The 12489-nt window shown below is 40.1% G+C and overlaps 2 long non-coding RNA genes across 2 annotated transcripts in view; one reads left to right on the top strand and one right to left on the bottom strand.

Moving 5' to 3' along the window:
* The first annotated feature begins 122 nt into the window (after positions 1 to 122).
* Positions 123 to 10487, top strand: LOC123797831 (uncharacterized). Its single transcript, XR_006781089.2, has 3 exons — positions 123 to 263; positions 7626 to 7789; positions 9270 to 10487. It is a non-coding gene; the product is annotated as an uncharacterized LOC123797831 (long non-coding RNA).
* Positions 257 to 12489, bottom strand: part of LOC123797832 (uncharacterized) — a 118118-nt gene continuing 105885 nt past the window's right edge. The window contains exon 3 of the long non-coding RNA XR_006781090.2: positions 257 to 800. This is a non-coding gene — a long non-coding RNA (uncharacterized LOC123797832). The remainder of the gene's footprint in view (positions 801 to 12489) is intronic.

The raw sequence follows: 12489 nt of genomic DNA, 5'->3' as shown, positions 1-12489 counted from the left end.
TGGATCTCAGAGGAGTCGGGTGGGACGGCCTCTCCTTCCACACACCCCGCCCCCACCTCCACCCCGGAGAAGCGTTAACCCGTCACCGCGGCGGTGGGCGGTGCGCGGGGCTTCCGGGTTCCGCGGTGCTAATCACCCCCCACGTGCATGGCCGTTCGGGCCTCTTCCCGCCTCGGCCAGCCCTGCTCCACTAGCCCCCGTCCTGGAGGGACCCTGGGCACGGGTGGGCCGGCGTGGTCCCTCCCAGGCCCAGTTTCCGAAAGGTACGTGAAAGGAGCCGGGGCTGGCTCCCTTTTCTCCTACCTGGACCGCACTACGACTCCCAGCGGGCAGCGCCGCCACGCGCGTCGGGCCGCAGAAGCGGTGCCTGCTGGGAGCTGGAGTCCCCAACGGCCGCGGCGCTCGCTGACCCCAACTGGCAGCGGCTCCTGGCTGCCCGCTCGGGGACCCCCAACCGTCCTGGCGCTGGACCCCGGTCGCTGCCCCGCGGTGTTTCCAATAGAAGGGGGGGAGGGGAGGGGTCCTTGGGCTTCTGATCCACTTGTTTCCGAGCCCTTCGCTCTCCGGTCTCCACCGGACGCTGTCGTTAGTCAAAGTGGCTTTAATTTGGGAAAGCTGTTTCGGGGTCTTTGTCCGCTTCCCTTTATAAAGTATTGTGATCACTATTGAGCTGCTAGGTTGGAATCTTTGATTCGTGCTATTTCTACTTGAGATTTCTTTGAGGTAGAAAACGGGACTCAAGAAAAATTAATGTTTCTCCTTAAAGTATGAGTCTCACAGTCGTACATAGCACCACAGACCTGCAAGTAGGCAAAATCAGAAGTAGTTTCAACGCAGTATTACAATGTTTAAAACCATTTTATACATTAGTTGTGGACTTTAATAGAAATGCTAAAATTAATAAATTGATGGCCATTTAAAAATACCAGTTTATAGGAATGACATTAAGTCAGCATACAAATCCCCACTTTAAAGTAGTAATGTACTTCACAGTTTTTAAAGCACTTGCATAAACATCCTATCATTTGTTTTCCACAGCAATCTTGTGTGGGTGGTGGAGCACGTAGTAATAATTTTATTTTACTGTTAAGGAAATAGTCTCAAGCTAAATGATTGCCCAATTCATTCTTTAATTCAATAAACTTTAATGCATGCCAGATATATTGCCAGGTGTGGACTGGGTGCTTTATTGTCATTTAATTAAAATTTAAACCAGCAGAATCCCACATAAGTGCTATTTTGCCCCCATCTTGGTAGGGAAAAGATAATATCTTTGAAAAACATACTGCCTCATGTGCTTTATTAGGCAAAAGAGCAAAACTCTGGATTGTACATTAGGAAGACATCTATTACTAAATGTTAAATCACCATTCAATCTATTAGAACTCTGTGGTTAAAAATCAATCCATCAATATATTTATTGAATGCCTACCAAGTGGAGAGTACTGTATCCGTAAGGAAGATAAATGACAGACAAAAGCAAATTCCTGTCCTCAAGAGGCTTATCATGAGCTCTCTGGTAATCATAAATATCAGCATTAAAATCAGTACAATCAACATCCAATCCTAGCATTTTATTTGGCTCTGACAATTTTCTATTAGAGTCTGTATTTTCTTAAAAAAAAGTAAGAGGGTGGAAATTCCATTATGGTACTTTGAAAGAAAACGATTTCATTTTAATATTTTTATCAAGTTACTAAAACAGGTAATACGAGAAAGCAAACAGGGGTGAAAGAAGAGGTGTACTCAATAAAGGAGGGTGAAGGGAGATCACCTCCAATAACTTGGAAATTAGATTGCAGCAAGAATTAAAACTATCCAAAACCATACAGAATTACTAAGATTATCCAGGGGCTCTTACATATATTTCTGGTGGAGGAAGATGAGGGTACAGTTTGGTGGACCTCGCTAAAACATGATTGTAAATAACAAAGGTGAGAAAAATGGTCTGCTTGGAGTCTAGAAAATTTTGTCAGAGAGCAAAAGTTCGACAAGAGTGGAGTTTGTCTATGTTAGGTTTGAGTACCTCAGTCATTAGAAAGGGCTCACTCTCAGGTTTCACTAGAGCTTGGATTAAAGAACTCTCAAAAGACTTCTCTTTGTTATAAAGCCATTTTGAACAAGCAACTTCCTAATTGATAAGTCCAATTAACAGTTGAGCCTCCAGGGCACTTTGACATAGGAAATGGATACCCTAGATGGCACACAGAAGTATTCTAGTCACTGGAAAAATATATCAATTCTTTGTGTCTTAATAAATATTGTGGGAAGGAAGCTGGTCAATCAGGACTTCCATGCAGCTCCTTTCTCTCAGATTAGAAACCTGTTTTTCTGATCAAAAAAACAAACTTTCCCTTAATGACCTGTTCCTCTCTAATTCACTCTTTTCACAGCCAAGCTTCCTATTTCCACTTCTTGTCTCTCCTTAATTCTTCAACCCACTGTGATATGTCTCCCACTTCCACCGCTACTCAAACTGCCCTGCCAATGATTCCTCCTCTATTTGACAAATCCAGTGGACTCTCTTCAAGTCCATTTTGCTTGACATCTGCAGAATCTGACCCTATTTTCCTCCCTCTCTTCTTTTAAATACGCTGTCTTGGCTTCTGTGCTACAACTCTCCTGGATCTGCCCAGCTCTCAGACTCTCATCTCATCATCACCCTTCCCTGACCACAGATTGGGTTGGGTACTCTTCCTTTGGGCTTTAGCCCGACCACCCCTCTACCACTACATTTACCATGTTCTATTTAAAAGAGTCTTTTTATGAGTTATTCCCCAAATAAGTTGTAAACTCCAAAATAAGTTGTAAGCTCCAGAAGAGAGCCTGTCAGGGAGCATGAAGCCAGGCACGCTGGAGGTACCTTTTTTTTGGGGGGGGGGGGTTTGTATCCTAAACTCAGGAAGAAGGCCAGTCAGGTTTGTGGACGGAGCACATAGGATGGGGCTAATAGGGAGATCTCACCCTGAAGTTCACATGGCATGGGCACCTAGGGTTGTGTTCAAGTCCAGATCACTTGGCCTACTGCAGTGTGCCACTTTCAAACTCCATAGGCTACTAGAGGAAATATCCTACCACACTGACTGGGCACTCATTTCCAGGGCTGAGCTTGAAGGTAGTAGACTTTCAGTACCCAGAGTCAGGCAAGCAGGGACAAACAATGTCTGCTGGATGAAAGAACTTTCTGGACCTCCAAAGCTGAAGACATTATACAGTATGACTGACTTCTAACAGTATGATGGCTTCTGACAGAGGAAATTACCGCTATGAGTTGAAGGGCAGAAGATAGGATATTTGTCGATTCCCTTTGACTCTTTGATTCACTACTCTCATTTTTCTCTCCCATCATTTTTTTGGTCTTAAAAAAAATGTGCTATGTTTATCTGGCTTGCCTGTGTATATCTAATTTTAGATTGCAAGCTGTGGGACAGAATAATGTCTTTATATGTGCAGCATCTCACTGTGGATGCCTGAGAGTGTCTAATGACGTCAACATCATTCAGTTAACCTACACAAATAAAATAAAATGTACAGTACTCCAGAGACCTGGTTCACTTGAACTTCGCCAGATTCATAAATAATTTTCAGCTATGTCCAGCATATATTCAGAATATATCCAGAATAATTTATAGAATTTCATGTAACATATGACAAATTAAAGTTGACTGGCCTTATAAGGTCTTTAGGTATTACTGAGAGATATAGTTGAGATGAATAATAAGGAGGTATTGCAGCCCTCTCCCAACTGAAGGAATAAACTTTCTGTAGATCCTGGAAATAGAAAAATATTAAACAATGTCCACGATGAGACCCAAACTGTATAATGTGTAAGAGGATTAGCTACCTGCTTCATTGCTTTGCTGGGCTGGTGAGGAGCACGACACCTACTCGGATTGTAGATTATCATGCCCACGATCAGGAGGATTTCCCATGATAAGAGACCTGATCGGATTTTATGTTTTCTTCTACATGCATTACATATTTCCCTCACGCCAATCAAGAACCAAGAAAAAGATTTATAAAGAGTTTGAAATCGGTTCTGACATTGTGTGTCAGATGATGTACGTGACGTTAATTGTGAGGAAATGGCTGCCAAGGAAATAGATCCTGAAACGGACCCACTGAGGGTCATAAATACGGGCTCAGAAACACAGAAACAGTATTGGGAGAAAAAGGCAAGTCATGGCTTTGTTGTAGGAAAGAAAAAGAAACTCAGAGAAATCTCAGAATATTAGGTTTCCTTACACAGTGCTCTTCTAAGGGCATCACATCTGTGTTCAGCCAACGCTAAGAGCAAGGATGCTGCTACAACAGCAATACCACCACCTACCTAATAGGATTATGGTGAGACCGGCAGAAGATATTACTTCTAAGTCTAAATTACATAATGTACAGTGCTACCATGTATGGCGCAACTCCTGTGTCTATAAATATAACTATTAAACAGAGACAAGCACATGTAGACAGACATACAAAAAATACAACTATCACTGTCCTAAACTAACGTGGAGAGCAGAAAAATACAATGGCTACACTGAGACCACGATAAGTATTATTAGATAAGCAAACAAAAAACCTATCTATTGCCTATCCAGGTTATGGATTATGTGGGGAGGGTCAGTGTGAGAATTTTGAAATGGATTATACTCTAGGACCATGGTTCCTAAGGCACAAATAAGCGAAGTACATAAATTCAGGTATAAAGCATGAGAAAAATGCATTTTAGGAAAATAGAAGAAACTACGTTAATACTAAACACTAATATTTATTGAGCACTTACATACCTCCTCACAATAACCCTGTGGGGTATGATAAAGCTGCAGTACTGCCAATGAGGGAACTAAGGCTTAAAGAACAACTTTGATTCAAACATAGGCAGTGCGAGTTCAAAGGGTGAGGTCTCTGATCTGGGAACTCAAGGGGCCAGTCCTTGGAATAATGACAGGAAGGGGCATTGCCAGGTGGAGGAAATAACATCAGGAATCGGCCATGAGGCAGGATAAGCAAGAGGTTTTGAGGATATGACAAAATCCCGTGGCCGAAACATGGCAGACAGAGGGGGTTAGGGTTACGTGAGAGAGGGGAGCAAGTACAAGGAAAAAGATATTGGGGCTTAGGTGAAAAGGGAGCTCAGGCTCCAATTTTGTGGCCTTGTGGTTTATCAGAAGGCAATTCTGGTGGTGGTGGGGGGGTAAAGATATTATATTTGGTAGAGGACAGACAAAGGATATTCTTGGAAGGGTCCTGCTTTAGTCTTCCTGGAAGTGAGGTCAAAGAAAACATGTTCTTACTGTCTCACGAAAAGAAGCACACTGGTTTATTCAGGAAGACAAAATTCTTTCCTGTAGTCAATCTTAAAAAGAATTTATTGTATAGCTCTTTATATAAAAGACATCAGATTATAGAATTCATTCATTCATTCATTCATTCATTCATTCATTCATTCATTCATTCACTACAAGCCAAGTATTCATTTAGGCCTCTAGCATGTGCTGTTTAAGGTACTGCATGTCAAATATTAAAACCAGTAAAGTCTCTGCCTTCATGGAGCTTACTTTCTAGAAAATCAGGAGACTGTCTTAGTGATTTTACAAAAACTGCAGGAACAATTTTTATGCGGATGTTTTTCTTTTGTCAGCTCTTAATAATGGCTAACGACAATCTGGCAAGTTTATGTCTGTTGAGAGCTAAATTTGACATTAAGCTTGCCAAACTCACTGAGGGTCGGGTAGCCTTTAGCCAACATATCTCAAATATCAGTGGGCTTTTAAAAATAGGTAGATCTGAAGTCACTTTCAAACTGAGGTCTCTGGCAGTTGATTAAAGGACAAGCTTTCTGGGTTGGTGATTACAAAGGTATGTATATATACTTACATCTATGTACTTTACTCATTCAGTATCTATTTACTGAGTGATATATTAAGAACCTTGAAACACTGCAGGTATAAAAGTGGGCAAGAGAATCTCTACCTTAAAGAATACGTAATGACGTTAACACCATTCACCTCTGTGTATGGATGTATTTTTAATCTTAGTGAATAGATTGCAAGGTTCTCTGGAAAACTTGACTATTTGAATTTTCTTAGAGATTTATAAATAATTTCAAGGTACTGTTCTCTAGGATATACCTAGAATGACTTATATCTCATTATATTAGAAAAGTTACAGTTGACTGGTTTCATGAGTGTTTTAAGTCTAATATTAAGAGGCCCACTTGATGTGAGTAATGAGAGACTATAGCAACCCCCAAATGAAGACTTAGACTTTCTGGAGACTTCTATAATTGTAAAATATTACATGAAGGATGTAGATAGTCTAAGGGGGTGACAGACATGACAGCCAACAATTACAAGGCAACACAATACATGGTATACTGCTAGGGTGAGCACAAGGTACTCTGGGTACACAAGACAGGTGCATCAAACTCAGCTTTGGGTGCTTGGGGCTGGAGGTGAGAGGAGCAATCAGGCTGAGTTTCCCTAATTTAATAACAGCCACCACTTACCAAGCCCACGTACTCAACACACAGGTCACAGGAAGGGCAAAGTGAGGCCCAGAGCCCGCAGCTAAACCCTATGTCCAGGCCTATAAGCGATGTACTTGTGATCGTGCCACTTCCTCTGGGTCAGGCCCTGACAGAGCACTGTGGCATCTCTCCTGAGTCATAAGTCACCCACCTGTCAGACTGAACGAAGAAATTCAATTCCAGTTTTGTATTGTTAATCATTAGGCAGCTCCTAGAAAATGGTTCACTGGTTTATTTTGCTTTTTTTTTTAAGGATACCTTCTAGAAATCTTTCTTTGGACTCATTCATAGGTTGAACAAGAAAATCTACTTAGGCTAACTGGTGGATAACTGCTTATGTCTTCATAAGTGTAATCTGAATGATCATACTTACAGAATTTTGAGTGTGGGTACCTGTCCAGTGTGTCTCTGACTTGGAAACCTATAGTTGTAAGTCTGGATTTTAATCAGTTAGAATTACTTTAGGTTTGCCAGGTGGTACCATTTCTTTGTCACTAATAATTTTGGAACAGTGCCCATTTCTTTCTAGACAAAACCCTGTTTTTAAAATATAACACGAAGATAGCCTATCTGCATTTAACTATTGCTAAGCTAATCTGCATTTCAAAACAGAATCCTGGCTTCCCAAGAGGAAAAAGTAAGAAGCTGGAAACCACTAGTTAGCTGCCTGCCTGTTCATGGACAAAGACACAAGGACCAAACTGTACACTCATAAGTATTATCCAAGCAAGCAAAACGAAGTCTTATTGAGTGGCAGAATAATTGGTCTGGATAGCTTTCATGAGGTGTATTCTAAGAGAAAAGCAAGAAAAAATTGGACGTTATGTGGTAGTTTCACTGTTAGTATTAATATTTATGTTACTATTTTATCGTTTTATTATCAGATAAGAGAAATGAGTGATTGTGCTAACTTTGTGAAAAATCCAACATTTTTATTTAGAGTGATAATTGTATGTTTCATTGAATGGTAAAAAAGGGAAATATAATTATAATTTGGATGAAGGATTTTAAAAAATTGAAATAGGGTTACTCTAATGTGAGAATGAAGTTGGAAATATTAATATAAACTAATAACATATAATAAATCTGTCTTTTCTAGCTGTGCTCAATGAAATGGCCAAGAAATAATGTTACTTTACCACATGAGCCTGATGACATGCACTCCTAATGCCTACATTCTTGGGTCTAATATTTTTCACTGGAAGGAAGCACAATACGCCTTAGAAAAATGGCTGATTCGTGTCTGGGTCTGGGAAGATACAGGTAAGTCTTGGAACATTTTGTCGGTCCAGAAAGCGAGAATGCTTTAAAAACAATGGTGTTGCTTAGAAGAACGCAGGCACACTCACTGCTAAATTCTGTCAATTTGAGTAGCAAAGGGAAAATGATGACTATGGTTAGTTAAAATGTGTTAATTTGTGAAAAGCGGAGTTCATAATGATAGCAAAGATGACAAAAGTTGACAAATTGTATAAAGAAGTTGACTATAATTGAATCTCATTACTCACTCTTATCATGCTAGTACTATTGACTCATTCACTGAATCAATGCAGAATATCGAATTCAGTTAATATCAACTATGTTAGTTTTATTTAATCTCAGTTTACATTTAGAAAAATAATTCTTAACTCTTAACACAATCCCTGCCAGTGCTATCCTAGTGCAATGAAATGAATGAAAGAATTATATACCAGTCTGCCTTCGAAACCTAAGGGAGTTTTGATCGCACCTCTAAGCGCTGTTCTAGTGAGTCATCCTGGGAAAATGAGCATGGGAATATATTTGTATTATTGTACTGCTGAGTCTCGTTGTCGTGATAAGCTAAGGTTGAAGAGCTAGTTCGTAGCCCTGGTGGCATCTTGCATAAGTCTACAGCAGTCTGTCTGATAGAACTTTCCACGATGTGGAAATGTTCTTTATCTCTGCTATCCATATGATAGCCATTAGTCCCATGCAGCTAATGGCTCCTGACCACTTGAAATGTGGCCAGTGTGACCAAGGTACTGAATTCGAAATTTGATTTTGTTTCAGTTAAGTTTAAAGTTAAATAAACATGTGGCTTGTGACGACCACACTGGACAGCATAAGTCTAGATTTTAAATCTCCTTGTAATCATATAGAATAACTTCGGGGCGCCTGGGTGGCGCAGTCATTAAGCGTCTGCCTTCAGCTCAGGGCGTGATCCCAGCATTCTGGGATGGAGCCCCACATGAGGCTTCTCCGCTAGGAGCCTGCTTCTTCCTCTCCCACTCCCCCTGCTTGTGTTCCCTCTCTCGCTGGCTGTCTCTCTCTGTCAAATAAATAAATAAAGTCTTAAAAAAAAAACTCATATAGAATAACTTTAGGTTTACCCAGTGAGGCAAATTCTTTCTCACCAATTCTGGAATATTGCCCCGTTTTCTTTAAGATAAGTATCTATATGGGAAAAAATGTAGGATTTTAATTTTTTTTAATAAGTAATAATACATTCACGTTGGTTAAAACATTGAAAAAAATAAAAAGGTATACAGTAAAGAATTCTCTCCCATTCTCTCCCCCAGCTACAGGGATCTCTTCACTGTAGGTAAGACTAAGGTCGATTTCTTGTGTATCTTAGAGATACCTTATGTATACACAAATACTGATAGCACACTTTTGTTGTATGCAAGGCATTTTCCTCTTAACATTTTAGGGGTCACTCTGTATCAGTACATCAACAGTCTACTTTTTCCTTATGACATAGTCTTAACAATCTATTTTAAAGGATCCCAGAAGGTGGCCTGTCTGCTATCTTGACAACTGATCGGATGGCTTGCATTTGGAATGTGAAGAATCTTAATTTCATAAGACAGATGAGGATACAGCAGGTAGAACCTACGGGAGCCCCTACTCAGGGCACCCCACCCATACAGAGGAGTCCCAACTTGTAAGATGCCTCGTCCTTTTTCTTTCAAACTTATATTTTGAGCCAAATCCTGCTAAACTTTGTGAAGCGACCCAAGATGTCATACTATGAAAAACACAGACTATGATTTTTTTAAAAAACAATAGTATGATTACAATTTTAATCATACATAAGCTTCTTTAGTGGCTTTCATTGCACAGAGAATAAAATCCAAACTCCACACCAAGGCCCGCCAGGCTTTGTGTGATCTGCCTCCAGACTTCTTAATCACCAGGCTCCAACCACACACACCTCTTAACAGGGCCAGCCCTTTCCTGCCTCAGGGCCTTTGCACTCACTGTTCTCTCAGTCTAACAGGCTCTTTTCTGGGCTCTTTCTGTGGCTCTCTACTTCATTCTCTGACCTCAGCTTAAAGGTCACCGTCTTCTTGATGTCTTTTCTCAATGTGCCATCCGTTGTACTCCTTCACTCCCGCCCCCACATTACTTTCTTCATAGCACTTACTATAATCTATAATTATTTTGTTTATTTGCATTTTCTCTCTCTACCACTGGAGTATAAGATCCCTGAGAACAGGAACTTGAACTGTCTTCACGGATATAGCTCCAGGACCTAACACAGTGTGTGGCATACAGTTGGTATACAATTAATACGTGCTAAAACAAAATATGTTGAGTGAGCAAATGCTGAATACACTTCAAACATGGTGTCCAGAACATGAGAACATTTGCACAAGTGTCATGTCTTTCAAATAGTCCCTTATAATTGAATACACATAGTAAATTACTCTAAAAGAAATACTGTTTTTATATGCTTTTGATTCCACTAACAGCTCTCTGGAGTCCTGTTTACTTCTTCTGTAAGCCAGAGGTGTTTACTGTGTTTGAATCACTAAAGGAACTTGCACCTGCTCTGATATGTCATCTGTGAAGTGTTGCTGCTGGTGCCATAATGTGCGTGCTCCTCACCTGACAATGTTTTCAAGTCACTGCATCAACATGTATTGGTCATTAAGTCAACATTTATTTGTGTCACCTTGTCATTGCTGAAAAATATACATTCATGTGGCACTGTAAAGTTTGTACAAAGTTTTTTATCGATGTCAATCTATTTGCCCTTTACAAGTACCTCTATCCTGTAAGGCATCCTATGGCCATTTTACTGGCGAGGTTACTAGAACTCAGAAAAAATTAATTTTGCTTAAAACAACATGACTGGCAAAAGATAGAGCTGGCACGTGAACTCAAGTCTTGCAAGTCAAACCTCCAAGTTGAAATCTTTGGCTTTTTCAGCCATACCACAGCTACTCTAACACTCTATTTGATAAACAATGGTAGTTTACAAAGTACTTCCACACAACCTATCTCATTTAATCCTCTGTGGTTGACCAGGCTGGTAAAATTCCTTCCCTGAAGAACTTACGTAGTCTCTTTAAGAAAATGATATTCGTGCAAAACTGAAGGCATTGTCATAGAGGACTGTAAAGACACGGAAATTAGTAAATGCACGCAGATGCCAAGGAGACTGTGAGTTGTACACGGGTAGATGCTGACAGAATTTGGAGGGAGAGGAAGAAATCAGATTCACAGGGTCAGAACACAAGAGGGATCCGAGACTTCCATACAGAAGCACTGAGCTGTGTATGCAAAGACATGCACGTAGACACAATGTTGTGTGGACAACGTGGCAAGCAAATTAACGGGACAAAAATAAGAAACCATGAAAGCTGCAGATGCTAAGCCGAGGGGTAATGCCCATTGTTAGAAGACCTTAGATATCAGGGAGAACTTGGATTTTATTTGAGAGATACTGAGAAGCTGGCAAAAGCTCACGCAAATAAACTATTCGAGATGAAAACAAAACTTGATGACACTTCTGGCAGCTACGGGTAGCATGCTTTGCAGCAGGGGGAACTGACTGAAGGCCGGCACAGTAATCCTGGCGTGAGGCGACAGAGGACAGAGTCAGAGACTGCAGTGGTGGCTGAGGAAATGGGAAGGAAGGTGGACCTTGCAGAGAAAGGCTCACTGGGACTCTTTGGATTCCAGAAGCGGGGCAGGAGAGGAAAGAATGAGAAGCCACTGCCAGGTTTCCAGCCTGCTGAGCTGGGCTGATGGTAGTGCAATTAGCATGTTATTTCTTTTGGCTGAGGCCAAGAGTAGGCAAGAGAGGATAAAGAAGGGATGAGCTAAGTTTGGAAATGCAAAGTTGAAGGTGGTGCAAGAAAGTTTAGCTGAAGGCCTGTAGACTACTCGAGAAACAAGTCTGGAAAGAAGGTGAGAAGTCAGGATGTATGTTGTGTCATTTTTGCTAACCCCTGAACGTTTCCCAGGCTGCACCCTGCCTGCTTACTCCTACAGCCTCAAGGGCTGTTTTCTTGGCAATTCCCTATTGAGAAGAGTTCACATTTATAGATTGGAATATTCCTTTGTGAACTTTCTCTATGGGTATCCTGAGAAAAGAAAAGGAAAAGGAAAGGACTTTAAAAATGCATTAAGACTTTTTACCCTGAAATGATTATTTAGAAGTTACTTTGGTTTTTAAAATTTAATTACTTTCAAATTCAAAATTTTTGCTTAAGTTTTTACAGTAAATATATCCATTTATTATGTGATTTATAAAGCTAGTAATTTGATGTCTGCTTCACTTGGTTAATCATTTTAAACCAGATTAATTAATTTAATAATTTGAATATTTTTTTCCAAACACATCCATTTTCTGATTAACAAGGCCTCCCAAATTTTTAAGTAATTCTCATAAAACTAATAAACACATCTGGTAAAGTGGTAAGTTTTCTTAGAAGCTCCAATATAGTGTATAAACTTTAAAAGGATTTTTAACTTAAAATCAAAAGTCTTAATAATTACATACTTTAAATCTGCGTTGCAAGGTTAATTTTCAGACACTTTATTAAACATTTAAAATGTTTCTGTTAAACACTGCTAAATATGAGCAGTATTTCAAACATCAAACATTAGAGGCATTTAAAATACCACACACGTAGATTCTTTAATACAAAAATATACCACTGTGAGGTTTGATTCCCTTCATTGTATCTCTATTCAATTCTAAATCTTCC

The sequence above is a fragment of the Ursus americanus genome, chromosome 9, assembly GCF_024610735.1.
Source record: "Ursus americanus isolate L20-20 chromosome 9, mUrsAme1.1.p, whole genome shotgun sequence".
NCBI lineage: Eukaryota > Metazoa > Chordata > Mammalia > Carnivora > Ursidae > Ursus > Ursus americanus.
The sequence above is the reverse complement of the archived record's forward strand: the minus strand, read 5'-3'. Positions and strand labels throughout refer to the sequence as shown.